Source organism: Corvus brachyrhynchos, unplaced genomic scaffold (genome assembly GCF_000691975.1).
Source record: "Corvus brachyrhynchos isolate BGI_N302 unplaced genomic scaffold, ASM69197v1 scaffold106, whole genome shotgun sequence".
NCBI classification, from domain to species: Eukaryota; Metazoa; Chordata; class Aves; order Passeriformes; family Corvidae; genus Corvus; species Corvus brachyrhynchos.
In genome coordinates, this window is record NW_008238834.1 from 5,822,484 (window position 1) to 5,826,176 (window position 3,693).

The window sequence follows — 3,693 nt, forward strand, 5'->3', positions numbered from 1 at the left end:
GGAGAGGAGAGGAGAGGAGGACAAAGGATGTTGGTCAGATACATGAGACACATGCAATTGATTTGATTCTCTAGGGTGTGTCAGGAGTTAAGAGACAGGTTTGTTATCTTATCGCCTTCATCGTGATGAAAGTCTTTGGGCTGATAGGACTGAGGCCTCAGGCTTTAAAGACCCCTCCAGGCAGGAGAATTCAGAGAATACCTGTTAGAGGAGACATACACCTAGGCTGTTTTCACAGTTATCATGAACTGGAACTGTGGAATTTAGCATGACTTGTGTGCACTGCAATCCTACCTCTCACTAAGATTTACTACTGTGAAGTTTACCACCCCCCAAATTTCTTTCTCACTTAGCAGAGGGGCTGCAGCAGGGCTGAGTCTGCTCCTCAGCCAAGCCTGAAGGTGTTTGCTAGCAGCATGGCAGAGCCAAGGGAGTCTTGCCTGTGGATTCGCACCTCCCATCACTTTTGCATGCTGTTTTTTTGGCCCAAGTGTCCTCAAAAGCACAGTGTCTACTGGGAACTCTGCCACAAATCCTCTCTCAATAAAATACAGGTGGAAAGCAGCAATTAATTCTGCTCAGTGGAACACTCATTTAGGCAGCATGGCTATTGGAATGATCACTGAAGAGGCAGGGACTTTTTTGAGCTGTCCCTCAAGGCAGGAAAAGCCTCAACTCATATGTGATAGTCCTGAAGAAGGTATGTTGGAATAGCTGGTTGAAAAAGTTTTTTTTTTTTTTTTGGATGCCTTTTTCCCACTGAGCACTCAGATTAACAAGTGGGAGCTCATTCAATTGAGCAGAGGTGGCCTCTGGACTCCTGTGAGCTAATTCTGCCCAAATAAACTTGTTTAGCAAGGCAGCTTCCCAAGCCTGAAACTCATTCCTTTGAACTTTCACACTTTGTGGGCCAGTAATTAAAGGTATTAAATGGAGAGGTTGAGGGAGGGCACATTTTCTTCCTTTTGTTCTCTTGTTTGTTTGCTTGGAGTTCAGCCACTGGAAGTGCAATATCTCTAGCGTTTAAAAGAAATCAGACTATAAAATATTCTATTGCTTTTGTCTCTTGGCTTTCTCAGTTGTAGAGTGTATAACTCAGCAGGGAGGAAAGGAAGCCATGGCTTTTAGCTTGGCATCTAGCTGCTGGCACTTATGTAATCAGCCTTCAGGAGAGACTACTGCATTTTAACCATTTTCATGACTGCTCAATTATCAGTCTGTCATTTCATCCAAATTTCAAGAGGACTTGACCAGTTCTGTTTTCACGACAGATTCCAAGCTGATAGCATCTTTGGGATCTTCACAAACTCCATCTCTGACCCTAGTGTTTTCCTGCAGGATGGTCTTGTTTTTTTTCTTGGAGGCCCTTTGTCTGTGGTTATTACTTTGGCTGCCTTAATAAGTAAGAGCCATCTGGAGGCATGGTTGACCGAGTTTGCACCTGCGTCTACATCTGCACTGTCTGGCCATGTCAGGTGGATGTTCACCTAAAAGATCTATCTCAGTGTGATAAAAAGGAGAAGAAAAGGGAGGGAGGGTGTAAAACTGTTATTCCTGCCTCCCTGCAACAGCAGGTGCACCAGATGGCTCGCAAAGTAACTAGGGTGAAGAAACAGTGTCAAGACTTCATGTGGTGTGGTCTGTAAATGATCATCAAATCAAATTCTTTATCAAAGATGGAGTTTTTTCTCTCCCCATTGGCAAATCAATACACATTTGAAACAGCGCATGTAATCTGCTTCCTTACGTGCAGGTACCTGGAATGCAGACAGAGAAACCTGGTCAAGAGACCATTCTTGTTAAGCAGCCATCTGTCCAAACAGGCTGTCCCTAAGCATTCCCAGCCTGTTGAGTTGTTATGCTTTGCTTTATTTGAAAGCAATTTTTCCTTAAAAAATATTTTTTTCACCTCCTTGAGTGGTCACCTAGAGGAAATTTTGCCATGCAGTATGTAAGGTAAACAGCACAAGGCTTCCTGGTAGAGTTATGCTTTGGCAGCAGAACAAGGACCTTGCACTGGTTTAATCTACAGATCTACTGATTTCTAAAGCTTCTTGTATTTCGCCCTTTTTCTTACCTTTTGACTGTATTAGCTCCCTTGGACGCAGGGAGATACTGGCTCCTGCCTGGGTCTGCTGGACAGACCTACCAGAGCTCTGATTGGCATGTTGGGTATCTGCTAGAGCATGATAACGCACTGTCACCGTGTTGCAGCCCAGGGTGCCTCAGCCCAGGACCACTGCATCCCCACCATTTTGCAAAGGGCTGCTGCACACAGCTGTCTGCTGCCCTGCTCTGTACCTAGCCCTCTGCACTCACCTGAAATAACCATGCTAACTACCAGTATGTTCTCTCCTATTTTTTACGCCTTTGTCCCCCATTTCAAATCCCTTGTTGTGCCCATGGAACTCTGCACCACCCTGGCACCCATGGGAACAACATGGATGGAGATCACAACCACTGGTGAGCAGTTTAATGGCGGGCCTGAGGCTTTAAATACTTTTACAAGGGTATTTCTGTTTATGTTCTGAAACACCTCTTTTTGCCACACACAGCATTTTGTTAAATAACTACAGTAAAGCAATACCCCATGAAAAGGGAGAAGACTAAAAATGAGCTTTCAGCTGGCTTCTCAGATAATCACAGAGCAGCGAGGGAGCAGCTGCACAAGGTTTAGATACTCCAGGATAAATTCTGTAGAAAAGCTTACACACAGAAAGAAGTTTTAACAATGTGCATAATGCTAGCCTAGAATTTGAGTCTAAGAAAGGCAGTCTGTTGTCCTGCTGCTATTTACTACAAACTGAATTATTTTGATTTGACTGTCAGCATGTTTGGGTTTTTTTCCAAATTATATTCTGCTATGGTGAGTTTACATCTTAAAATTGATAGATTTACCTTTCCAAATCTGTGATTTAAAAAAAAAAAAAAAAATTTTATTTTTTTTGTTTTGAAAGCCAGTCTGTAGCTGAATGTTCTCTGTTAAAGGAAGTTATGACAGAGTTAAAGGGTTAGAGGGTCCCTGTGGCAAACACATGCCACATGCAGAAGAAGAAACCTCACCTGCTTTGCAGCACAGGAGACTGGAGTGGGCTGGTGTAGTGCAAAGCCTTGTAATCTGGCAGTGTAGTGCAAAGCATGGGATGCAGAACCCAAAGAATTTCTCCAGAACTGCATTTACAGTGTTTATGTAAATAAATCTAGAACTATGACTTTTTATTTTTTAAACCTTCTCTGCAACTAGCCAGCAGTAACTAAACTTGTTGGGTTTGTTTGGCCAGGAGGTTTGGCTCAGCTTTTACTCATTTTACACTGAGATCCAAAAACTAATCAGAGGACAGTCTAATTTACTCTGAGAGACAAGTACATCTTTGGGATTGGACTGCACCCCACAGAAATACAAAGTGTTCTTGCTTCCTTTTAAAAGCTACTCTCCACCTTCTCTCCTCTCCCTCTTCTCTCCCTTTCCTCTTCCCCCAGGCTTGGCAAGCCGCTGAGCCCAATTCTTGAGCAGATGCTATTGCAGAAAGGGTGCCTGGTGGGAACATCTCCTTGTGATTTCTCGGGAAGAAAACTCAGCTCCTTACCTGAGCTATCAGGCTCTGGGTCCCAATTACATGGAGGGGCTTCTGTTCTCTTGGATGGTTTTGCACACAGCCGGAAGATTGTTCTTTCTTGCTAACTAGCTGAAAA